The sequence below is a fragment of the Heterocephalus glaber genome, unplaced genomic scaffold (assembly GCF_053883595.1).
Source record: "Heterocephalus glaber isolate CG9 unplaced genomic scaffold, H.glaber_assembly_v1.0 deba00001755, whole genome shotgun sequence".
Taxonomy (NCBI): Eukaryota; Metazoa; Chordata; class Mammalia; order Rodentia; family Bathyergidae; genus Heterocephalus; species Heterocephalus glaber.
The window spans coordinates 4,201,778-4,228,696 of NW_028258453.1; the positions used below are offsets into that span (position 1 = coordinate 4,201,778).

General features: G+C 35.9%; 1 protein-coding gene across 9 annotated transcripts in view; it reads right to left on the reverse strand.

Annotated features, from left to right (window-relative positions):
• Positions 1–26,919, reverse strand: part of Nrg3 (neuregulin 3) — a 1,056,615-nt gene that overhangs the window by 380,227 nt on the left and 649,469 nt on the right. The window lies entirely within an intron of this gene.

Sequence of the window (26,919 nt, forward strand, 5' to 3'; positions counted from 1 at the left end):
TAGTCAAATTAATCACAATAATGCTGTGGTCTGTTAGAGAAAATGGATCAATTTGGAGGAAATCTATCTGAAACACTGGGCAAGCTTTATGGACACAGAAGTCCCTGTCATCCCAGAGGACAGGGGACATCCATAGATCACAGGTGGAATTCTTGGCTAGGACACATATCCTCACTGGAGTCCTGAGAAACTCTATTTCATTTTAGTTGATTTTATTAAAAGGAGTGCATAATCTCAATGAAGCAATCCTCATGGCTCATTAGATGCATTTGTCTGGTGTAGACATATGCCCCCTTCCTCCCAGCATGAACAATCTCCCAAACACAATTGAAGACCCGAGGAAACACTGGTGTGATGCAGAGGGCAAAGTGGTGATTTCCACGCCAATCTGCCTGTAGCTCACCCGAGACTCTGTCTCTCTGGCTGGTCTTGGCTACATATCAAGCAGCACGGGGCATTCATTCTGACATGGCTTTTCACCAAGAACTTCATCTCTCTGAGCAATCTGTGATTTTCTTTTTAAATTTCATAGAATGATTTCATACAGAGTGTAGTCACAAAGATGGTTTCCTTAACTCTCAGCAAAGATTAGTGTTAGGACTGTATTTTCCTGTAGATCCCTGGTCTTTTCCCTCCCCGTGCGCTGGGGTTCATTCTGACTTCTTTTTACATCTTAACCACTCTCTCCTAAAAACTTTAACTATTTGTGTGTATGCCTGTGTGTGTAAGTTTCTTCCCCCCAAATCACAAAGGCAGAGCCTCACCCATTATTGTATCTACAGAAAACTGCCTTCAACCAACACTCAGAAATGCTCATGCTCAGTAGTAAGTTTTATACCCTTTTATAATCTAAAGAATCTAACTAGCCTTTCAGATTTTTATGTATAAAGTAGAAATAATTCACATATCATAAAACTGACAGAGATTAAGAAATCTAAATCATGTCCAAAAATGGGTTGGGCTAGGGATGGTACTCAGTCGAAAATTAGTGTCCTTACCCCCACAGCTTGAAAGAAACTGATAGAAAGACGAAGGGAGAGAAGGCAGCAAAGAAATACATGGAAACAGTTTAACAAAGATGTAATACGTCATTCACTTCATGCTGTGATAGCATGTTTTAAAGAACACAGTATGACAAACTGTTATAAGAAAAACTCCAAAAGATACTTCTAGAATGATAAAATAACTTGTTCAGAAGGGCTTGATGCCGGAAATGATGTTTGGACATGCAGCATGGGATGATTTTGGTACAGGTCTGTGAAGGATAGTGACATTCAGTAGGTATTTGTTTCTCAGTGTTTATATCCAAGATCATCAGTATGAAAAAAATAGTGCATGTAATTAAATCCAAGTTACAATCCATAGCATAATTCAATATCCTGAGTAGCGATAGAAGACTGTTTTAATTTGGAGTACAAATGGCTTTCAAGTTACCATGGCAATGTTTTCTGTGAAATTGTTATGAATTTTAAAACATGTAGAAGGACATTGTCTTGGAAAAGTTTTTTCATGTGCTTGCACATGGTGTGCATATTTATGTGTGTGTTTGTGTGAGGCATATGTGGGACCCACTTACAAGTAACTATTGATAAAAAATAAGCACACTCGCATTTAAAAATAGTATCTAAGTATATTGCTATCTTTACTAGCATTTATCTCACTCTTAAGGGAGAGTTTGTTGCAAGAAAAGCTCAGGTAATCAACTTCAAATAATTATTGTTTGTTCACCTTTTTTGTTAACATGTACTAATTGTCCAATTCTGGGGGAATAGTGTGAAATTTCAACATATGTATACACTATGTGCTAATGAAATAAGTATAACTGGCATTTTAATTTTACCTGTCTCTCTTTCTTTTTCTTCTTTCCTTCTCCAAAGACTGCATAGCTAGATTTTATCAGATCCTTTTTAATGTGGATTACCCCTTTCTTCAGTTGTGATAATTAGATGACTCTTAAATTTTGCTTGGAATTTTTCAAGCAGACTTAGAAGTGAAAGAGGCTTCCTAGTATGAGAACATCTCTTCTAATAGCATCAATTAAGACCTCATGGCATTTTATCTCTTACAAAAAGTTAAAATCTGCCTAGAATAGATTTATAGTAAGTCATATTATTATTTTAAAGTTATTCCACTTAAGTACGTGAAAAGAACATTACAGTGAAGTGCTTATTTGTAGAAGTAGCTTTAACTAAAAGTATAAAAAATAAAACACACTAACAGAAATGTGTTAACATTTCATAGATGAATTGATGAAGAAAAGCAAGAATATACCATCAAAAATGAGGTAGCAGTGATAAAAGTATACTAGATATACTAACAAAATTGATTATATTGATTATATACTCATGAATAGAGTCCTTAGGTCTCCCGTGGAAGATGCCAGAATGTTCCTGGATCTGCAGTCAGATATTTTCCTTTATTTTTGTTCTTGCAATCAGATACCATATCAGTGAATTCTCCAGAATAGACTTCTAAATTCACAAACTACATCAAGACTAAGGGAATCAGCTTTGCCAGCTAAAGTAATGAATAATAAATTAATCAATTAGGACCTTTATGTGATAGGTAATTAACAAGAGCTTTAAGAAGGTGCTGGAATATTTAACATCTTCAAATCAGTGACATCTGGACTCACAAATTTCTCAATCTAGTTTAACTAGACCAGGTGTATAAATGGTAAAAGGGAATCTCAACTATAGATGCGACCTGTTTATTAGTAAGCACATGAGAAACCATAAGGCTTGCTGGGTTAGCAGCACTGAGGTCACCTGGAGCTGGTTGGACATAGACAATCTTGAGACCTACACACATGAGCTAGCAGGGACTCTGGGAACAGAATCTAACAATTTGTGTTTTACATTCAAGGATATTTTGGTTGATGAAGATTAAGTTTTGAGTATCATATTTTTGCGTAAGAATAGGATGAAGTAGGGAGAGGAAGTGAGGGCCTATGGCAGCAGGGATAAAATAATGGCTAAGACTCCAAGTTCTGAATATAAACTGGATTAAGATACCATTTCTATCACTTGCAAACTTCTGAACTTCATGCAAGCTACTTATTTCTCCTTAGCTTTGGTTCCCTTTCCTGTTAGAAAAAATCGTAATAAAGCATTAAGCTACATATATTACTATTCAGTATGTACTGATTATTTTATTAATGATTTTTTAATCCACAAAATTAGAGCTAGTAAATGCTTGTTAAATCCAATTTACCCTTATTAACATTTTCCAATTTATAAAAATTAATCCTGCCTAGTGGCGAAAAGCTCTAAAATTTCTACTTCTGTACCTGCAGTTTATGAAATACACATAAAAGGAACAGAGCATAAATATGCCAAATTCAATGGAAAATGCTATTCTAAACACACCTGCACTAGAATGATGGTTTTCAATATTGACTCTTTTAAAACATGAGCGTTCCACAAAGTAGCCCTATGTGATTGTGGACTGTTGTTAAAATAATAGTGCTCCTCTTATAATTTTTTAATGATTTCCTGAATATTCATACATACCAAAATAATCATATTATAGATCTGTGACCTTAAAGATTATATGCATTTTATGAAGCACTTCATGTATAAAAATCTAGATAGTTTATATAAAATATGTGTTCCCATTTCATAAAATGATTAACTATATCAGTACCTCTGCATATTTCATAAAATACATCTTGAATTGCAGTCTCTTGAAGACTGATTGGGAAGTAATATTCTTTTGAAAAATTACTTACTCAAGGAAAAATGCTGAGAAATGGAAAAAATGGAAATAAAGTCTTTGTAAATAGGGAAGGGTGGAGGGGGTGAAGGGAGGGCTAGGAATGGGGAAAAAATAAGAACCAAGATGCATTATGTAAAGGTACAAATCCCAATGAGAAATGTAATTGTGTAGTACACCTAAAATGTACCAATAAAAGAATTTAACAAAAAAAATTACTTGTTTATTTGCAGTACCAGAAATTTAACCCAGTCTTGCACATGCTAGGCAAACACTCTTATCACTGAGTCACATGCCCAGCCACTTTATTTTATTTTATTTTATTTTATTTTATTTCAGTGGTGGTAGAGTCCTCACTAAGTTGTGCAGGGTGATCTTAAACTTAGGATCTAGGATCTTCCTGAGTGGACAGGATGATAGTAATGTATCACTACAACCAGCTGAAGCATAATAATGTTTATTTGCAGTTGGATATATGAATTTTGTTTTGTTTATAATTTACCAATCATGTCCATATTACAGGTATTGAATCTGCTAAAACTGTTGGAGTGAATCTGTGACGGAAATAGCTAGAGAGAAATCTTGACAGTTTAGAATCACACTGAATTCAGGAAACAAACGTATATTCCAAGAGATATTAGTAACGCTTCATGCTTCATAGCCACACAACATTTTGTGCAGCATTCAGTCATGCTAAGTGTATCTTTGGAGGTGGAAACATGTTTTAAAATATTAATATGTATTTTCAATGTCAAACTCTTCAGCCAAGAAATGTAGACTTATCAACACTGCATATATATTCTAAATGTGCATCACACATCTATGATGATGCAAAAATGTTGTAGCATATCTAAGAATAAATTTCTTGAAGAAACTGGGCTAACTCCAATACTTCATAAATGAAAATTACATTTTTCTAATTATCAGAATATCTTCAAGTGAAAAACAGAAGTTTTTTTATTAGTATATATTCACAATACATAGTGAACACATTCACTGTTGGGATTTGATACCTGTACATATTGCATCTTAGTCTTTTTCATTTTCTTCCCCCTCTCCATCTCCAAACCCTTTTATCATCTCTAAAAGATCTATTTCTCTCTTTCTTATTATTTTATTTTGCTCTTTAAATTATTTATACTTTGGGTTTCTCATATAGAAAAAAACCTTGTGATTTTCAACCTTTTGATTTATTTCAACTAGCACTATGGGCACTGGGTACATCCATTTCCCTAATGATGACTCAAATTGACCCTTCTTTATGGCTGAGTAGTGCTCATTGAAGATACTTGTTTTAAATTGAAGGAAACATTTCCACTGATATAAATTATGAAAATTTCCAAAACCTGCAAGTTAGACATTCTTTTCACTAATTCAAATGATATGTTTTACTGAATCAAATATATTTTTATTTTCACAAACTCAAAAATATCTCTATATAGCTAAAAAACCACTTACATAATGTTATTCAGGTATCTAGAAGGAAAAATAAATTTACCCTTTACTTAATATGTTTACTATTATAACATGGGATCTAGGAGAAATTTATTCATGGATTATTTTATATCATGGGATGTACAATGAGAAAAAAATGTATTCTTAATTTGATTTGCTTATTTTTATTTTTTAATCAGGGTCATATGTTATTTTTAAAATAAAAAGTGAAGGCAGCAAGAAAGAAAAAAAAAGAAAGAAATGTTAAATGATTTTTTATTCATTAAGTGAATTGGTACATTTTAGTATACACTATTCATCACTGGGAACTCCTCCCTTTACATGATATATCTTGGTTCCTATTTTTCCCCATTCCCCTGCCCTCCCTTCATCCCCTCCACCCCTCCCCATTTTTTTTTTTTTTTTTTTTTTTGGTAGGGGTATCAAACTCATGTCCTTAACGCTTTGGAGGCAGGCAGCAGAACCGCTGAGCTAAATCCCCGGCCCTTACCCCTCCATATTTACAAAGACTTTGTTTCCATTTTTTCCTTTTCTCATATTTTTCCTTTCCCTTCTTTCCTTCCCCGCCTCCCCCAGAAATGTTAAATTTTAAAAGAAGACACATCTATTTTAGATGAAAACTCATTGTATTCTGTAATAAAATTACAATGTAAGATATAAAATATCTCTTAAAATTATCAGCTGGTGTTATAACTACAATATATTTATCATTTATTCTGGAGAAGACAATAAAATAGGCACTTTTGATTTACAGTGATAGGAATTTAAAGTAGAACATTCTAAAAAAAATAAAAAGTAAAAAAAATAAAAACATTCTAGGTAGTAATGTGATGATATATGTTATAAGCATTAAAATATTTATATTTTAGTCATGATAATTCTTTTATTCAAATAAAGAATAAAGAATGAAGAATATAAATTAGCCCAAGTCACTTTACTTGACCAACCTGGAGTCTTCTTGGAAGTCTCAGATGATAATTCATTCTGAAATTCTGTGCTTTAAGGATTATGGATGTGAAATGGCATGGCAGTTCTCCCTCCTAACCAAGTTCACATCACTGTGCCTAGCACTGAGCCAAGCATGAGAATGGAGTACATCCTTTCAAAACACACAAAGATGTTACCCATGTGTCCTGTTCTGTTCTTTTTGGAAATTATATGCTAATACCTTATATATAGAACTGAGGGACATGAAAATGTGACAAAAGGCAGAATAGTATTCCCTCAAAATATCAGTCCCTAATCTATGAAATCTGTGAATGTATCTTACAGGGCCAAAGGGACTTTGCAGATATAATTAATGGACTTTAAAATAAAGGGATTATCTAAGTTCCCTCAATCTAGTCACTTGAAAGTCTAGTCTGCTACTCCAACTGGAGGCAGAAAAGATGCAGCAGGATCCAAATAGGCAAAGCCTGGGGGGATCTGAAGTACTGTGAGGGGTGTTAAGAAGGAGGGAAGATGATAAGAAACACTGGAATGTGGGGGCCCAAGAGAAGCCTTGTTATCAGCAAGGACACAAGGATGTCAGCCCTATGGCCAGCAGGAACTGAACCTGCCTGCACCCAGAGTGAGACTGTGAGCCTCCAAAGCAACCCAGACCACCTGATCTCTGATTTGAAAGACCACAAGGAATACACTGTCTCCCTTAAAGATGCTACAGTTAAGGTAGCCTGCTGTAGTACGACTAGAAAATCAAATCTGTAAGTATATGGAAGTAGTGGATGAAGCTAATTCTTATTTTTGAATTTACCCTTTTGACTTTTATTTTTACAATAGAATGAGGAATTTTCTATTGTGACAATAAGAAAATGAAAATAATTGTATTTTAATGTAATATATGACAGTGATTTTTTGCTGAGATAAGTTTTGTATCATTCAGGAACATGTTATTACCAAATAGAATATGCTCTATTTCCCAGTAAATTTTCCCTCACTCTGCTCTTTCTTAATACAATTTGTGGCAAGATGTAACCAGCAATGTTTAAATCTGAAAAAATTTTTACAATCTTCCCATTTTTCTGCCACAGAAAATAAAACTCCTGGAGTTTTAGAGTAGAAAATGTAAAAACTTCCTTTTAAAGGTATTGTAGTCTTGAGAAATGGACAGTGCTACATACGACAAAGCCACAGCAATCAAAACAGCATGATACTGACTGTGGTACAGAATAGAGATTCTAGAAATCAATTCACATATCTGCAGCAAACTAATTCTTCACAGGGTCTCCAACACATACTTGAGAATAAGAATTACCTCTTTAATAAATGGTGCCAGAAAACTGGATATCCATATGCAGAAGACTAAAGCTTGACCCCATCTCATCCTGTATAAAAATCAACTCAAAATTCATCAAAAACCTACTGTGTAAGACCTAAAACTCTAACACTGCTGGAAGAAAACAGAGGAGACACATCAAGACTCTGACATAGGCAATGCTTTTTTTTAATAGGACTCTAAAAGCACAGGGAAGAAAAGCAACAGTTGACACATGAGATTATGTTAAACTAAAAAGCTTCTGCACAACAAACAACTAAGAAGATAAAGACTCAACTACAGAATGGGGGAAAATATTTGCCATCCATTCACCCCTTACAGTACTGACAACCAGAATGTGTAAGGAATTAAAAAATAAAACTTAACCAAAAAAGTAATAAAATTTAAAAGTGGGCAAATGATCTGAAATATCACTTCTCAAAAGAAGAAATACAAATGATCAAAAACGCTTTATTATAATTATCCATCCAGCAAATGTGCATCAAAACCACAATGAGGGATCATCTCAACCCATCTGGAAGAGCCATTACAAAAAAAAACAAAAAACAAAAAACTAACAAATGCTGGCTAGAATGTGGAAGAAAAGGAACTCTTACTTGTTGTTGGATGGAATGTAATGGTATAATTATTACAGTGGTTCCTCAACAAACTAAAAACAGAACTACAATATTATCTGCTTCTTCTACTTCTGGAAATATATCCCAAGGAAATGAAGTCAGTATATCAAAGAGACACCTGCATACTAATGCCTGTTGTAGCACTATTCAATTCACAAAAGCTAAGATATGGATTGAGCCTCTTTGCTCTTCAAAAGATAAATAATATTATATGTGTATGTATATATATTAGTCATAAAGAATAATAAAAATAATCATATGTACCAAAATGGATGGAACCAAAGCACATTATTTTAAGTTAAATACTCAGACTCAGGAAGAAAAATACTGCATCATCTCTTTCATGTGTGGAAAATAAAGAAAGAGGGCCTGAAAGAATTGTGATCACTAGTGATTGGGAAGGATATAGGCAGGGGAAGGTGGGAGAAGGGTGACTAGATGGATCAATGGACACTGCATGCCTTTGTGGAAACATTACACTGAGCCGCACCAGTGTGTACAGTTAGTATGGATCAAATTTCTTTCAAAGGATCCGTCAACATTTATAAGATTCATTAGAAGCAATCCTTAGATGTAACTTTACAGCACTGAATGTGTATATAAGAAAAGAAAGAATCTGAAACGCAGCCTAAATCTTGCCTTGGGAAACTAAGAGCCTAGTAAATGCAAATTAAATAAAAAAGACAATAATATTTAAAGCAGAAGTCAATAAAATTGACAGCAGAAAATCAAATGAAACCAAAAGTTGGTCCTTTGTAAAGATGGATAAAATAATAATCCTTTAGGCAGTTTAATTAAGTTAAAAGTGAAAACTAACATCAGAAATAGAAAGAAAAGCCTCATTACAGTCCCATGAACATTTAGAGGGTGTGGAGAATATTGTGAATAATTCTATGCCAAAAGAAGAAAACTGAGCTGGGTCTACAGCTGTTAAAGGAATTGATCAATAATTAATTACCTTCAAAGCAGAAAAGCTCAGTTGAATTCACTGGTGAATTTTACAAAACATTTAAAGAAAAAATACCAATCTGAGAGAAAAAAAAATCCACTCTGCAATGTTTCATACAGTAAAATTTGAAGCAGAGCCTGAGGCTCCTCAGCTGTGTTCCGGTTCCTGTCCATGGCACGGTGAGGTACCGGGAGCTGCTTGGAGCCCCGCCTTCATCCGGTGCTCCACTTAGCCGCTCCGGCACCTGCAAGGCCCAATTCCATCCCCCCACCACCACCTTATGGCTCTTCTGCTACCTGGTCCCTCACTACAGAGGCACAGGGGATTGTACTTCACATAGTTAAATGTGATAGATTAATAACTACCACAAATTGTCATTTTCTAAACTGCACTTCATGCTATGGTATTGCTGATTGTAACATTTGGCCTAACATGTTGTGATTGATCTAATAAGTTTTCCTTCCTGGTATAAGGAAAATAAAATAGCCTCAGAGTCATTAGAGCCTCAAAACCTAAACACAAGCCATATCTGGAAGACACCTCTGAAAAGCAATCATTTCACAAGGGTTTTAAACACAAGCAATAAAGATACCTGCATTAAGCAATTTTGAAATATCAACCCAGGAATTAAACCAAGGACAGTAGCAAAAACAAAAATGAGAAGACCTTTAAGCAAGGCACAAACGCAGGCTTCCATGCCACAAAAAGGAAATTCTGGGGAAAATGAGGTGGAAAAGTCGGATAATCCACCACCTGGACACCCTGAACTGACACCACAGGAAGTAACAAAGGAGATACATGAGGCTCTAGAAAAATTTAAAGCAGAAATAATCTCCCAGATAAATACAGAGATGGTGAATAGAGTGAAAGACATGATTAGAGGCTCTAGAGCAGAAACGGACAAGAAAATAGATGAGATCAAAAACATGCTGGAAGCCATGAATGCCCAGCATAAGAAAGAAATGGAAACCATGATCACCCAACATAAGAAAGAAATGGAATCCATAAAACAGATTCAAACACATATTCAGGAGATTAAAAACTCCACTGAAAACATGCAGAGCAGACAAAGAGAATCTGAAGACAGAATATCAGATATAGAAGACAGGATTGTGGGGAAGGACCATGAAAACAGAGATTTCTTAAAGATAGTAAGGGACTATGAGAAATCAATCCAACAGCTGCTAGATGATGCAAAGAAGAATAACATAAGACTGATAGGAGTCCACAAAAAAACAGGAGAAAGTACAATTGACATAAAAAAAAAAAAAACTGTTCACAGAAGTAATAGTAGAAAACTTCCCAGACAGAGGTAGAGAATTGGACATACAGACAAGTGAGGCATATAGAACTCCAACTAGCCATGACCAAAAAAATCTACACCTAGACATATAATAGTCAAGATCCCAGAAACCCAACAGAAGAACAAAATCCTACAGGCAGTTAGAGAAAAGAAACAAATCACCTACAAAGGAAAGTCCATCAGAATCACAGCAGATTTCTCAACACAAACCCTCAAATCAAGGAGAGCCTGGAGTGAAGTATTTCAAGCCCTAAAAGAAAATAACTTCCAACCCAGACTGTTGTATCCAGCAAAATTATCTTTCAAAATCGATGGGGAAATTAGATACTTTCACAACAAAGAACACCTGAGAAATTTCATGAACACCAAACCAGCACTTCAAACAATTTTATGCAATATTCTAGAAAAAGATAATGAAGGTCACAACTCCATGAGGGCCAACAGAGAGAAGACACCATGCAAGGTAAGGCACTAAAGGGAAAGGGGGAAAAATAAGAAAAGAGCCAACAACAAAACATCATGGCAAGCATAAGAAAATATCTCTCAATTATAACTATCAATGTTAATGGCCTTAACTCACCAATCAAAAGAAACAGACTGACAGAATGGATTAAGAAGCAAAATCCAGCAATATGCTGTATACAAGAAACACACCTAACTCAAAAGGAAATTCATGGATGGAAAGTAAAAGGATGGAAAACAGTTCTCCACATGACAAGATCCCAGAAAAAAGCAGGGGTAGCAATCTAATTTGCAGACAAAGTAGATTTCAAACCAAAACCAATTGAGACAAATATGGTCACTACATCCTTGTGAAGGGAACAATCCAAGAGGAAGAGATGACAATCCTAAATATTTATGCACCAAATATGAATGCCCCCAACTATACAAAACAAATATTAATGGACATGAAAAACCAAATAAGCACTAACACAATTGTAGTGGGGGATCTCAACACCCCTCTATCACAAATAGACAGATCATCTAGGAAATAAATTAAAATGAAATTCTAGAACTGAACCAAGCTATTTAACAAATGGATTTAAGAGATGTTTATAGAGTGTTCCACCCCACAAAATCAGAATACACATTCTTTTCAGCTGCACAAGGGTAATTCTCCAAAATAGATTACATGCTAGCTCATAGGGCAAATCTAAGTAAATGTAAAAGAATTCAAGTTATCCCCTGTATATTATCAGACCATAGTGCAATAAAATTGGAGATCAATAACATAAGAAATCACAGAACACCCACAAACACATGGGAATTGAATAACACTCTCCTAAACAACTAATGGGTCACAAAGGAAATTAAAGAAGAAATGAGACAGTTTCTACAAGTAAATGATAATGCCAGTACAACATACAGGAATCTGTGGGACACAATGAAAGCAGTTCTATGCAGGAAATTCATAGCAGTGAATGCCCATATTAGGAGTACAGAGAGAACTCAGTTAAATAACCTAATGCAGAACCTCAAGCTACTAGAAAAAGAAGAGCATAAGAAACCTAAAGCTCATACAAGAAAGGAAATTATAAAGATCAGAGCAGAAATCAATGCAATGGAGACTAAGAGAACGATTAAAAAATGAATAGAAGAGCTGGTTTTTTGAAAGAATAAATAAAATCGATAAACCATTAGCCAACCTTATCAAAAAAAGTAAAGAAAAGGCTCAAATCCATGTAATTAAGAATGAAAAAGGTGAAGCCACAACAGATCCAGCAGAAATTCAGAGGATCATCAATACCTAGTTTGAGAATCTGTACTCTAATAAAATGGAAAACACAGAAGAAATGGACAGAGTCCTAGATACCTACAAATTGCCAAAGTTAAATGAAGAAGATATATAAATTCTAAACACCCCAATAATAATGAGTGAAATTGAAAATGTAATAAAAAATTTACCAACAAAGAAAAGCCCAAGTCCTGATGGGTTCACTGCTGAATTCTACAAGACATTTAAAGAAGAACTATCACCATAACTCTTTAAACTCATCAAGGAAATTGAAAGGGAAGAAAGGATTCCAAATTCTTTCCTGGAAGCAAGTGTTACTTTGATTCCAAAACCAAGGAAAGACCCAACCAAAAAAGAGAACTACAGATCAATCTCCCCAATGAACATAGATACAAAACTCCTCAACAAGATACTGGAAAACAGAATACAGAGGGTCATCAAGAAGATCATACACCCTAACCAAGTCAGATTTATCCCAGGGATGCAAGGATGGTTCAACATTCATAAATCAATAAATGTAATACACCATATTAACAGAGTCAAGGACAAAAACCATACGATCATCTCAACAGATGCAGAAAAAGCATTCAACAAAATCTAGCATCCATTCATGATAAAAACACTACAGAAAATTGGAGTAGAAGGTCTTTATCCTAACCCGATTAAGGCTATCTATGAAAAACCAACAGCCAAAATCATACTAAATGGTCAAAAACTGAAAACTTTCACGCTAAAGTCAGGAACAAGACAAGGATGCCCACTATCACCACTCATGTTCAATATTGTTCTGGAAATATTAGCCATAGCAATTAGACAAGAGAAAGCAATAAAAAGAATAAAGACAGGAAAGGAAGAAGTGAAACTGTCATTATTTGCTGATGATATGATACTTTACATAGAAGACCCAAAAAACTCCACCAGAAGACTTCTAGACTTAATTGACAGATTCAGAAGAGAGGCTGGATACAAGGTCAACACTCAAAAAACAATAGCCTTCTTATAAGCAAATAGCAGACCTATTGAGAGAGAAATTCAGAAAATAACTCCTTTTACAATAGCATCCAAAAAAATGAAATATCTAGGAATCAACCTAACAAAGGAAGCAAAAGACCTCTACACTGAAAACTACAGCACTCTGAAGAAGGAGATTGAAGAGGATATAAGAAAATGGAAATATATCCCTTGTTCCTGGTTAGGAAGTATCAATATAGTGAAAATGGCCATACTTCCAAAACTACCATATAGATTTAATGCAATACTGATTGAAATCCCAACAATATACTTCACAGAACTACAGAAAACAATCCAAAAATTCATTTGGAAGCAGAAGAAACCAGAATGGCAAAAGCAATTCCAGGCAACAGAGACATGGCTGGGGGTATCACAATCCCTAACTTGAAACTATACTACAAAGCTACTGTGATAAAAACACATGGTACTGGCAAAGAAACAGACCCGAGGATCAGTGGAATAGATTAGAAGATGCAGAAACAACTCCAGACATACTCATCCACCTCATCTTTGACAAAGCAGACAATCGCCCTCATTGAAGAAAAGATAGCCTGTTCAATAAATGGTGTTGGAAAAACTGGATTTCAACTTGCCAAAGATTAAAACTAGACCCACACCTATCACCGTGCACTAAACTAAGATCAAAGTGGATTAAAGAGCTAAATATCAAGACAGAAACAGTAAACTTGCTGGAAGATAAGTTAGGTAGAACTCGTGAAGACATTGGCATAGGAAAAGACTTTATGAACAAAACTTCAGTAGGACGGGAACTAGCACAAAGAATCAACAACTGGGGCTTCATCTTATTAAAAAGCTTCTGCACTGCAAGAGAAACTACCAACAGAGCTCAGAGACAACCTATAATATGGGAAGAAATTTTTAGCAGCTGTACCTCAGACAAAGGTCTACTATCTAGAATATATAAAGAATTGAAAATATCAGACCCCCCAAATTCAAAGACCCAATTCAATAATGGGCATCCGAAATGAACAGACATTTCTCAGGCAAAGAAGCAAAAACAGGAAATAAATATAGGAAAAAATGTTCAACATCATTGGTCATTCAAGAGATCCAGATGAAAACAACACTGAGATTCCACCTTACCCCACAAAGAATGGCTGCTATCTAGAAATCAACCAATAACAAATGCTGGTGGGGCTGTGGAGAGAAAGGAATCCTTCTCCATTGTTGGTGGGAGTGTAGACTAGTGCAACCACTGTAGAAATCCATATGGAGATACCTCAAAGAACTAGGACTAGAGGTCCCATTTGACCCAGGTATTCCCCTGCTGGGTATCTTCCCAAAAGAATTAAAAGAATCATACCACAGGGATATATGTGCACCTATGTTTATAGCGGCACAATTTGTAATAGCTAAGGTTTGGAAACAGCCCAAGTGCCCATCAACTGGAAACTGGATAAAGAAGATGTGGTTGTTTTTATAAAATGGAGTACTAATCAGCCATAAAGAACGAGAAACTAGAGTCATTTATAGCTAAATGCATGCATATTGAGGCCATCCTCTTAAGTAAAATAAATAGGACACACATGTGTAAATACCGAATAGTATCTCTAGTGTGAGAAACTGAAAGTGTAAATAGGATGAAAATGATTAAAACGAATAATTGATAATTTAAATAGGAAAAGGTCCAAAGGTGAAGGGGTGGTGGGAGGGGAAGGAGAAAGGGAAGAAAGGAAAGGAAAAATTATGAGAAAGAAAAAAAAATGGAAATGAAATCTATAATAGGGAAGGGTGGTGCAGGTGAAGGGCACATAGGTAATGGGGAAAAAGTTAAGAACTAAGATACATCATGTTCAGGTACAAACACTGAATGATAAATGTAAATGTATTGTATACCTAAAATGTACCAATTAATATATAAATAAAAAATAAAATAAAATCTGAAGCAATTCTTCCTCATTTATTCTATGAGGGCAGCATTACACCAATACCCAAACCAACAGACATTATAAGAAAGGAAAAATATAGACCAATACAGATGCAAAGGACCACAGCAAAATATTTGTGTAAACATCATTATATACCACAACTCAGTGGGGTTTATTGTGACTGTGCAAGATTGGTTCAATATTTGAAAATCTGCTAGTGCTCTTCATCACATCAATAGGCTAAAGAAAAATAAATCCTGATTGTACTGAAAGGTACAGGAAAGTATCTGAAAAATCCAACACCTGTCTATAATAAGAATTTTTGGAAAAGTATGAATGAAGAGAAACCTTCTCAAACTTGTAAAGAGCATATACAAAACCCCTACAGCCAACATCTACACTTAATGATGAAAAACTCAACATTTTCTCACTGAGATCTGACACAGAGTAGGATGTTCGCCTTCCTCACCCTCATTCCCTTACCTCCTTTCCACCCTTCCATCCCTCTACTCCTCCCTATTTACAAAAAACTTTGTTTCCATTTTTACCTTCTTTTCTCATATTTTTTTCCTTTCCCTTTTTTCCTTTCCCCTACCCTCCCTCTCAATTTCCCCTTCCTCTTTGGACCTTTTCTTCCTATTTCACATTATCTATTAAGCATTTTGGTCCTCAATTACACTTTCAGTTTCTCACAGTAGAGAAACTACTCAGTATTTACACATGTGTGTCCTACTTATTTCACTTAAGAGTATGGCCTCAATGTGCATCCATGTAGCTATAAATGTCTCTAGTTTCTCATTCTTTATGGTTGAGTAGTACTCCATTTTATTAAAAAAAAAAACAACCCACATCTTGTTTGTCCAGTCACCAGCTGATGGCCATTTTGGGTGTTTCTCCACTATCACACTGTCTTGATTATTGTAGCTTTATAGCATGCCATGAAGTCAGAAACTGTCAGTAAAATCTGACAATTACACTCCTTCGTAGTTATTCAAATGAGTTGGGAACTGCCCACCCAAAAACCTGGACATGAACATGTGTCACAGTTTTATTCATAATTTCCAGAATGTTCAAATAACCAAGATATCTTCAAATAGGTGAATGGATGAGGAGACTGTGATACAGCCATGCAAAGGAATAATAATATCGAGGATAAAAAAGAATAAAGTATTAAGCCAAGAAAAAAGTAAGCAGGAACCTTAAATGTGTATTCCTGAGAGAAAGAAGTCAATATGAGAAGGTTGGATATACTCTGATTTAACTGCATGACATTCTGGAAAGAATCAAAACTATGTGGATATTAAAAATGTCAGTGGCTGGCATGGGTTCAGGAGGAAGGAGGGCATGATGAATAAGTGGAAAAGAAGGAAAATTTAGGGCAATAAAACTATTCTGTATGATCAAATGACATGAAACATACCATTATGCCTTTGTCACAGCCCCACAGAATGCACACCATGAAGAATGAACCCAAATATCAATCATGCACCTTGGGTAATAATGTTTCAATACTGGTTAATCAATCGCAATAAATGTATCATAATAATCCAAGATGTTAATGATGGGAAAAATGATAAGCAGTTGGGGATGTATGAAAATTCATTGTGATTTCCCTTCAAGTTTTTGGTAAATCTAGAAAATGTTTTAAAGACTATAAATTTAAAAATAAAGATGATTATGCCCTTTCCTCTCAAATATACCATTTGTATGAAGCCCAAATGCTAGAAGAAATGAGAACCTCAGCAATTACTACCTTTATGTTATGGCTAATACTTTTATCTAGCCATTCTACATTAATTAATCTTACATGTAAGTAATGGCTATGTTTTAAAAAGTCAAGCTGAATTATAGGTAAACATGTAAAAAATGACCTCACTCCAGAAACTACTATGATTTTCTACTGAAACTACTTTATTAGAGCATTAACTTTGCTTTTTTAAAGTTGGGGCATACAAATCAAACACTAGCTTGCAAAGATGAAGCTGTGGGTGGTCATAATTAAAAAGAAAGCACAAGTGTAGACACTACAGTAAATGTGGAAACTGGGATTCCTGGTGTACTGCAGCTTGAGTTTGCCATGTATTTTCTTTCAGCTTCTTACTATTTAAGTGGTTTTCAAGATTCCTGGTGTTTAGGCACATGCTTTTGTGACTCCACATATGAAGAAAACCTTTTTAGGACTGAAAGTGTAAGTGAGGACCAAAAATGTATAATAGATAATGTGAAATAGGAAGAAAAGGGGTAAAGGGGAAAGGGAAAGTAGGAAGGGGAGGGAAAAGGAAAGAAAGGAAAGGAATAAATATGAGAAAAGGAAAAGATGGAAAAAAAGTCTTTGTAAATAGGGAGGGATAGAGGGGTTGAAGGGAGGGCAGGAGAATGGGGAATAAATAAAAACCAAGATATATCATGTAAAGGTACAAATACCCAATGAATGTCATCATACTGTATACCTAAAATGTACCAATAAACTTAATGGCACATGAGGAAACAACCATATCCAGGATACAAAATGCTCTGAATAATAAAGGAGGAAAAATTATTTTTGATTTCAGGTCAGTTAGGTAGACTTATTTTACCTCCTGAGAATGTGGCTCACCACTCATGGTTAAAATGACACCATAAGAGTGTCCCTCTCCCCCTGCAAAGCAGACTGTTTTCCACTGAAGTTAAACTACAGACTGTACCAGTTATTTCCCTTTGTTTCACACACCATAGCAAAGAGACTAATATGAAAGTATACAAACACACTGACTCAGAGAATAATGCATATGCAAATGGAGGGGGTGAAGAGAGGGCAGGGGAATGGGGGAAAAATAAGAACCAAGATACATCATGTAAAGGTACAAGATGCCAATGCTGAATGTAACTGTATTGTATACCTAAAATGTACCGATAAGGTAAATGAAAAAAATAACATTAGATCCACATTCCAAGTGCCTTTTTTTGACTTTAGACAGAAAGGGCTAGTAATATTGGCCAATTTGTTAGACTACGTGCCCTCTTTACCTTCTACTCATCACCTGAAGGTTTCATCTTTTTAACCTTTTTCACATGGGGGATCAAATTGACCAAGAGTGCTGTTGTCTCCTTAAACCTTGCAGAGCTATGCTCACCTCCCTGGCATTCAGAGGCCTTCTCCATAGCAAAGCAGCCAAGAATTGGCTGACAAGATAAAGACTCTGACTAGGGTGAACCCTAGCACCCACACTTGCTTACTCCCCTACTCCATGGTGGGAATTGCTCTTGTCCATTCCTTATCCAGAGGACAAGGAGCAAGGTAACTAATTTTTCTTGAGCTCTCATTGTATCCCAGTAACTGTCCTTGTGCCATCATATACAGTCTCATTTAATTCTCAAAAAAGTCATATTAGGTGGAAATAGTTTTTCATATTTAACTCAAGACTTTGTTAATTTTACAAACATCCATCTAAGCTAAGTAGCAGTGAAGCCTATGTCAGGTTGTGCCAATAGAAAAATAGCAATTCAAGACATACAAAATAATATAAGCAGAATCTCAGTCTCTACCAGTCAGTGTGTTATATTTTCTGTGAAATGAATGGCACTCCCCAGTGATGTGATATGATATTTACTCTATTCCTTTATCTCTAGTAAGAGTGGCAAGCAAGCGGAGAATACAGAACATAATAGCAAAAATGCAAGCACAAAATAATCACCGCAAATCTTATTGCAAACCCAGTAGATCAAAAAAGACAGCACATTAAAGAGCAAATTCCAAAAAGTGGATGGCAGATAGTGAGCTCGACTCTTAATCCTTGGTTAATAACAAAATGCTTAGAAAAGAATTGCTTTTACTCAGATCAGGCACAAATTATTACTTTTAGAAACTCTTTCTGTACTAAGGCAGACAGTGAGAGGGACAGCTGGGGAACTTAAGACAAGGAGGAAATGAATATCTTGTAGACTTAACAAATATGTTCCAATGTCCAATGTTGATAATGATGTAGTAAAATTAGAATTCTCACAGTCTACTAGTAGAGGTAAATTGGCAAAACTTTCAGAAAACAATCTGAAAAAAAAAACTCTCTAAGCATGAAAATATTCATGCCATTTGATTTAATATTTCCATTTCTAAAGAGAAGGAGCTAACTGAAGAATAATGTCAATATGGAAAAGTTCTATCCCTGAGAATATTCAGTTTGAAATTTTTGCAATAACCACAAACTGAACACCAGATATATACAAACATTACAGATATTAGTAGGAATATTACAAAAATGAAACTCAGAAAAATACTCATAATATAATTAAAGAATAAGGTATTAATGTATAAATTCACAGTTTTCTAACCATATAATAAAACATATTCAAATAAGAACATAGAGTATATTACAATAATTCAGTCATTTGAAATATGGCAAGAAAATTGTACTTATTGAATATATTTTTTTTCCTTTTTTTTGTTACCGGGGCTCGAACTCAGGACCTTGTGCTTGTGAGGCAGGCAATGGAACCACTGAGCTAAATCCTCGGCTCAATTGCATATATCTTTGAAATTCATATAATGTCTGTCTCTCTCTCTCTCTCTCTCTCTCTCTCTCTCTCTCTCTCTCTCTCTCTCTCTCTCTCTCTATATATATATATATATATATTCCACAGGGTAAAATGAATTATTGATACAAATGGTCACTATCGATAAGGTGGACCCTTAAGGTCAGATCTCTAGTTCTAGTCATTGTTTCCCCTTACCTATACCCACTGAATGGGTGAAGGCACTTAACAGAACAAACTGCATCTAGGATAGAAATAAGGAAGCACGTGGTCTGCCTGGCCATGTCTTCAAGAACTTTGTATGACATGCTTCACAACCAGGTCAGGTGGTAAACAGAAAGATGATGGCCATCAGAGGACACATGGACAACATGTTTTGTTTTTTTAAAGTATTGTGAGTAAAGAATATATGGAGAAATTATATTCCAAAGGGGAAAGAATTGGGGTCTTGGATATTTTAAAGTTTTTCTACTTAAGCCAGTGGCTTGTCATTGTAGATCTGTGACCTTCAAAACAGCTGCCAAGGAAGTCTATGAGCACTGGAACAGTTAGTAGATGGACCTTGATGGGTACAGGGTCTCCTTCCTGACATAGCAGGGGTCGTTTCAACACTAGTGCATGCACCAGCAAACTGCAAGTGAGCACAGAGAGAGTGCCACATCCACCTGGAGAGGAGGCTTGAGAAACCACCTCCTACTGCAATGATTTTGCCAAATGCAGAGGGCCAAACATACAAAGATAAATTAAAAAAAAAAAGAAGTAAGTTTCCTTCATCTACAGAAGAACGTACAGAATCAACTTTTAACAGGTAACCTCTCTATTGAAATGTCAATAAAAACATCTATGGAATGGTTGCATGGTTCCTGTTTGACAGGGGACTTCTCTCAGGATGCTGGTGGAGAGGGAGGCATGAGAATCTGCCATTCTGTACAGTATCAGCCTGAATTCACCTTTCCTCTTCCAATGTGAACATATGAGAGAGTTACACAATGCACAATGATATAATATTAATGCTTCAAAGCACTCAAGGTACTTCAAATTTTCATAAAAATCTTAAAATCTTGCCTGCTCTGAATTTTATATTGTTGCCTTAATAACTCAATTACAATCTCAAACCATCACATATTGAGCTAATGCAATTAAATAGATCCACAGACTTCCACTCCAAAAAATAGGATTACTACACTTCCAGTTTATCCAATTTCCTTGCCTTTCTTTGTCACTTCTTGTTTTTCCTCTAATTTTGCTCGTGGCAAATTTGATTTTAAAAAAAAGTTAAAACCCAAACTAAAACGGCGAACACCCATTAACCACCTGTATCCTGCAGTTCACATTTTGAGTTTAAACCTTAATATGCATATAATTTAGTCATCTATGTATGCCTTTATCCATTAATTTTATTTTAATTAATTTCAAAGTAAATTGTAAACATCATTACTCTTAGACACTCAGCATGCATATAATTATTGTTCGATATTTACTTATTTGTTTTATGTAAAAGAACATATAGTAAAATCCACATGTCTTTTAAATACACTAACAATCTAATTTTGGTTTTTACTTCTCTTTCTCATCTTTATAGTGTCAAACATCATATTTGAATAAAATAACAATTCACATTCCCATTTAATGTAGTGGGATTCTTCACTACTAAAGATGAGGGAACTCAGTTTGCATGGTTTTCTTTTTGTTCTTGGCAACTCCTATCCTGATTTTTTAGGTTGGTTATTAATTGTCATGATCTATTTTTTGCACATATGTATAACTCTTTTAAACACTTAGCTTTAGGCTATTTTTATTTATTTATTTATTTATTTTTGGTATTGGGGATCGAACTCGGGTCCTTGTGCTTGGGAGGCAGGCAGTGGAACCACTGAGCCCTTTAGACTATTTTTAAAAAATGGGTACTTAATACCATTTTTTAACCATTACTTTTATTTTCATCTTTTGTCTGGCTTTATTCATTGTCTATCTTTGTTATCTGCAAACAAATATACTTTAAAATTCCCTGAGATGACAATTCCATCACTCATTTCCTTACTTTAAATCTGCAACGGCTACCTGTTCTCACCTCTCTTAGTGACCTTGTTGCATCCATCAATGAGAAAAGAGTCAGGTGAGAATTATCTCATCTTTCAACCCCTAGTTCATTCAACTTCCATGCATAGCTATGTATTGAGTTTGATTTTTTTTGTATTAAGATGAAAATATACGTGTATTTATTTTGAATTTTAAGCCTTCCCTTTTGTCCACTCTTGGAGATATATGGATGCATGTATGACCGTATATTCTTCTCTGGTATCTACGGTATTTCTCAATTCTCCTCAAGAAAAAAACTCACTGATTTTAATAAACTCCTGGTGTGTTTATTGTCATTTGGTGTTCCTAGTATTTCCAAGAGGACTTTCATACTTTCCACTTCAATATAAGGCTTTTATTAAAGTAACCAGATATAGTATTTTAATAAAATAATGTGTCTCCCATTTGTTCTCATAATTTTCCTTAGCTTTATTGAATAGGAAAAATCACTCCACCCATCCATCCTTCTAGCCTTCCATTCATCCATGTTGAAACTATATCATCTTACCTTCTAAGACATTATATTTGCATGATTCTCTTGCTATTCTGTGGAAGGCTTTATCTTTTCTATCCAAACTTCTAGTATTGTGTGTGCAAAGATAAGAACTATTTGAAGAGGCAAAGATTTGGAAGAAACTTTCACTTTCATAGACACATCATTGCCCCTCTCACATTTTTTTTTTTTATCTGTTTTCCTTCCTTATTTAAAATGTGTTCCATATAGCTGACTTCCAGGAAAGTAGGTTTGTTGCTCACAACCAGACATATGCATCCATATTCTCCCAGGAAAACTTTCTAGATTGGTCTACCAGAAAGACAAATAATTGAGGCATCGGTAAGCTATTATAGTACAAGGACAGTTTTCAAAATATGATCTTTCATTCTGAATAAAATTTCAAAAAAAATGCACTGTCAAGTTACTCAGGCTTGTCTATAACAATGATGAATTTCAATAATTTTCATTCCTAATGACTCAGACTACTGTAGTAACAGAAAATGGTTGTTGGAGATTCATGTATAGGCCTAGAAAGACCACAAATCACACCTTATCATCAAAGTACACACATTATAAAACATATTGTAAGGTCACTGTCATAGATTAAAGCCAGAAGCTTTTAGAGAACATAAGGAGATAAAAAATAAAAGCAGCAGTTTAGTAGTAAAGTACACGAAATAATTGATGAAGATCATAAGATTTTGAAGAAGAAACCAGCTCCCACTTCTAATTTACTCAGAAGCACAGACCTGTATGTATATTTGCAGATTTAGAGATTTCATACTGATATTTTATAAATAAATAAATGTCATTCAGTATCACTGCATACACAATATGCCAAGAGGAGAAACAGTCATTTTCTCCCTAATCTGACTCCTGGCACACTCTTTTCCACACTTAGTACTGGGTGCTGATGTAATTCCGGTTCTCCCCACTCTTTCCCATCACAGAAAGCACGAGACATCTTAAGCATCTTTGTTTTTGTGTGTAACTGAACAGTCACACGTCCTATCTTTGCTGTAAATGGTATGTCAGAGTTGCTGTCAGTGCCACTTGCTTGTGTTTTGCTTGACTCTTTCTGTCTTTTTCATTTCACTTTTTCATATCCCTTCTGCCCATACCATAAACAAAGGGCTTCTCAGGTTTCAGGCAGGCAGAGCCTTTCCGTTGTTTGCTATTTACTGCCTTTGAGGATGATTTCATTTATCCATTTGGTTTTCATTCATCTTGACTCTTTAATGATACCAACAGGCAGATTGCATACTCTGAATAGTATCGTCCTGCAGGAGCTCAAACTCTCTATGGGCCAAACATGTTATGTTCCTCATCAAACATATTCTTCCTAGGTGTGCTGGGTCAAATCAAATCCAACTAGTGGCCCAAAGTTGATCTCTGCATCTCATCTCTTCTGCTTCCCCTTTCAGCATCCATATCAACTGTCAAGCTACACTGGTTCCATTGAATAACTAGCACATAAACCCAGCTGACCTCTTCCTCCCTGGAATCTTCTCCCCTTACTCCCCATCTTTCTGTGTCAGTAGCTGCCTTAAGACTCATTTTTGACATAACCAGGGTTGAATGGACACGAAGAGGAGCTGGGTAAGTGAGGGAAGGAGGAGGACCATGAACTTGGCAATTGACTCTTTCTAGAGCAGGAACTTCCCTCAGTCCTAAAAGGTTTCCTGGCAGCGCTCACCAACTGCCCTTCCACAAACTGGAAAGTGGCTCCACTCAAGTGGCCTCTCTCTTCTCCCCAGGACTCCTAGGATTGTCCTGCTGGGATTCTCTCAGTCTAATAGCTTGCGTCTTTAATAGGATTGATTTTTAAATGGCTCTAAAAGTAATAAAATAATAAAAATCAATCTAGACTGATAAATCTGCCTAGAGCTTTATATCTGGCATGAGGTTCATGAGTCTTTGCGGTATCGTGAGGAGGAACTGCAGTAAGTTTGGTTCACATCAGCCCACGTTCTGGTGTCAGGGTTTAGTTTTAGACTTCTCAAGGATGAGGCTGGTAAAACCCCTGGAGCCCCTAACCACAGAGGAGATATTTCAAGATAGGATGTCCAGAGGACAGTCATGTTGAAGTTTCTCTTTCTGATTTTTAGGGGAAGGGACAAGCAACCACATACTTCATAGCTCAAAGTTTTCATGTATATATAAACGTCTTCATAACTTCCCTTTCCATGTTTTAAAAGCTAATCTTCATTGTCTTAAGTGCTAGAAGTGTATAAAGGTTTCAAGAGCTGTAGGAAGTTCTCTGCTATTTCATGTGAAATTTTACATTTGTTGTAAAGCATCCTTTGGAAAGAATTATCTACTGTAAACTCAAATCTATCTCCTCACACTAGCCTCATGTGCATTGCTAAATCTTTTCTACAACAGACTTGTTTGTAGTTCGACATCACCCTTCCCTCCAACACAAACATGTGTACACACAGGCACACTGCACACTTCCAGCTCTTTTGTTAAGGTGTATTCAGACTGAAAAGATTCCTTTCACTTCTTTAAATTAAAATTCTAAATTTGGTACTGGAAATGATGTTATTAAAACATATTTGATAGGGAGGATAAAGCGGAAAATATCATGCATGGAAACAAAGCCAAAAGTGTTGAAAGGTAATACAGTGTTAGCATTAGAAGAAACACCATACACACGCACATACACACACACCTGGGGGGAGATGGTATAAAAGGTAGAGTGTAAATTCAACAGCAAGTAAAAGCCCTGTCAAGCCATCTTCAGAAATCAGAGATGGATAATTGGAGCAGGTAGAAGGGATCTGGAAATAAAGAGATTTGAAATCACTGAATACATTTTTATTTTGACTTTTGCAGTATCTTCTCTTGGAGGATTGCCATTGATTTCTTGCACTGAGATGCACAGCCAGGTTTGCACTGTTGTTCTCTGGCTTCTGTTCCCCGATCGCCCTGTGTGCATCAGTGTGAAGGTGTGTTTATGGGATGAGGCCAGGTGTGTGTGTGTGTGTGTGTGTGTGTGTGTGTGAGAGAGAGCTGAAACTCTTAATGGATAAAAACAAACCCCTACCATCTTTTGCTTAATTCTGTGTGGTGCCTGTATCTGAGTAAACTACCCAATTCATATGCCCACCAATGATTGCTGAATATTTTTTCCCCAAGGTGCTGATTTTTTCCACCTTCTGTGTTATGATTTAGATCTAAAATAGCCCTCAAACCCTCATGTGTTTGGAAGGTAACAGGACTATGGTGTGTGATAGCTGACTTGCTGTTAGGATGTGGGATGTGGTCAGAAAAGGCGGGTCACTGGGTACATAGCCTGGAAAGGTGTTCTCCCTTCCAGCCTCCTCTCTTCCTACCCACATGAGGCAAGCAGCTTTCCTCTGCCACATGCTTCCGCCATCCCTTCCTGCCTTGGAGCCAGCCAACTATTGACTAAATATATGAGCCCAAATAAACTCCTTCTTTAATTCATGGATGTGTAGTGCTCTGTCACAGTGAGAAGAAAGTGAATAAGACCTCTCTCCTGAAAATGAGTCCAGCCAACATTAAGGGGCCATCACTTCTTCTTTTACCTTGAGAAATAAGGAGAGGCCAAGCTCCAGACTCTGAAGTACCTGAAGTCTCTGCAGATCTCACGTGGGGGGCCTCATTTTTATCCTCTCCCTTCTGTTCATTGTTAGAGGCACATCTGCCAATCATGAAACTTCCTTAAAAACAGTACTTGGGCCACAAGTCTCTCCATTCCCAATTCTACCTGGCCCACCTCTCAGGCTTCAAGCACCAGGTGGAGCAGCAGCTATCTCTTTTTTCACAAAGCTCCTGACATTTCTTCAAGGTTTTAACCTTTAATGATCATATAGGACTCTGACGAGGCAGCAGAAGTCTTATTTTTGCAAGAAAGCATGCTTATTATAATCCAGCTGAGGAATCCCGAGTTGCTACACATACTTAAACATACATATACTTTGAATACTACCATTCACTCATGTTATTTAATAAGGGTTTAAATTTCTTCTACAACAGAAAATAATACTAATAAAAGAAATGTAATGAATCGCATTGACACTGTTTTCTCATTTGTGCCTCTCAAAAGTCTGGACACCTATAGAGTAAAGAGTGCTCCCAGTTGGCAGGTTGGTCCAACAGATCTTAAATTACCCGCGCAAAGTTAAGCAATCAATAAACTAGCATTCAAGATAAACTGATGACTTAAGATTCCAACTTATTTCCAATGAAATATGTTATTAAACACTGTTCATCAAGGCAGAGGTATTATCCTGAAAAACCTTGTATAAACTCTAGCTAGAGCAATCAGACAGAGCAGAGTGACTAAGTACCAGAACAAATGTTAAGTTTGGTTCTGATCCACATTGCACATAGTTGGGTAACACAGGTGATTGACAAGTGAGGCTACAGGCATGGCAACATCTCAAGATCACATACTCTGGCCAGGCCAACCAGAGGTTTAAAAAGAGATAGGCCTCTTTTATATAGGCCGGAATTCACTCTATAGCAGAAAAAGCAAATGAAATTATATACAAGAATATCAAATGATATTATAGACAAGAATATTACTGTGGCCATAATTGGAAGACAAGGTTTCTAGAATTTCTAAAGCATTTTCATCACGTCTTCAAAGCAATGAGGGGGTGAAACTCAGCTTTGTATATCAAAGTTTCCTATGGTAGATTAGGTCTCCTCAATGGAGAGAAGAAACAGAAGTGAAAGAATGACTGGTGAATGAAGAGCAAATCTAGCAACACATTCACTAAAATACAAGGCCAAAAGGGGTAAACCAGATGTCTATGAGACCACAAGTAGATAAAGTTCAGATTGACTACATTTAATTATGTGGGAGTGGGTCAAGATTATCCATCTGAGAAAATCACACCAATGCTATAAATT